Genomic DNA, 1,342 nt, shown 5'->3' with positions numbered 1-1,342 from the left:
GAAAAATATGCCAAAGAGTTAATCAAGAAATTTAGTTTAGAAAATTCCAAACCAATGAGAACCCCTATGCATTCAGACACTAAACTTGACAAGAATGAAAATAGCAAAGATGTGGATAAACAAGGTATAGAGGAATGATAGGATCACTTATGTATCTTACATCCTCTAAGCCTGATATTGTTCAAAGTGTGGGTGTGTTCTAGATTTCAATCTCACCCAAAAGAATCCCATCTTTCGGCCGTTAAAAGAATCATTTGATATATTAAAGGCACATGTGACCTTGGCTTATGGTATCCTAAATCTAATGAGTTTTATGCAGTGGAGTTTTGTGATGCAGATTATGCGGGAGATCGAGTGGATAGAAGAAGCACTTCCGAAATGTGTTGCTTCTTTGGAAGCTCACTAAACATGTGGTCAAGCAAGTAGTGAGCCACTGTCACTCTATTTACGGCTGAAGCTGAATATATATCCGCGACTGCTTATTGCTCTAAACTTTTATGACTTAAAACTCAATTAGAAGATTACACATTAAAAATTAATATTTGAATAATAGCTTATTGGCAAGTTGGCCTGTTTAATTCTTATGTATTTATGGGTCTTAATTTTTAAGATATAGATTATTTACGATCAATTTGATGAATTATATAGGCTGATTTATTTATTTTTTGTTTTTTGAAAAACAAAAGAGTTTATTTAAAATAACATGTTTTAGTCTCACAAAAACAGTTTTCTCGATAGAAAAGAAAAGCTTTATGACAAAAATTAAATCACTTATATATACACCCAAAAAAAAAAAATCTTAAACAATTTCTTTTTGTGGTGGGTCAAATCTTTAGGTTGATTTACAGGAAAAATCAGAATCGTGTTAAATTTGTATTGAAATGCAAAGGGAAAAAAAATTAAACAAACTACTTATTTAGCTATTTAGCTGTGGACTGGCCCATTTAATTTGATAGTTTGTGAACTAATCGGATTTATCTCATCTAATTTTTCATTTTTACGGATCTAATTTTAGATATAAGAACATGTCCGTTTAACTCAGATAAATAAATTGTCCGTCTGTCCAAACAAATTTGGCTCATATTTTTAAGAGCCATATGTCTAGGAAATTTAAACAAATAATCGATAAAAAAAAGAGTACCGTACAGAAACATATGAAGTAAATAATAAGAGGATTTTAGTTTTTAGGGTACTTATGATGATGATATATGAGTAAATATAAGATAATTGCAGTTATGGTGATAATATTTATATTCGTTAAACAATACTTTTATAATTAAAATTACAAGTATTCTTAAAAATTATTAATTCAAAAATTATCATTTTAACTAATGTTAGTTTT

This window comes from Arachis ipaensis, chromosome B08 (genome assembly GCF_000816755.2).
Source record: "Arachis ipaensis cultivar K30076 chromosome B08, Araip1.1, whole genome shotgun sequence".
Classification (NCBI taxonomy): Eukaryota; Viridiplantae; Streptophyta; class Magnoliopsida; order Fabales; family Fabaceae; genus Arachis; species Arachis ipaensis.
This window is presented reverse-complemented; position numbering follows the sequence as displayed.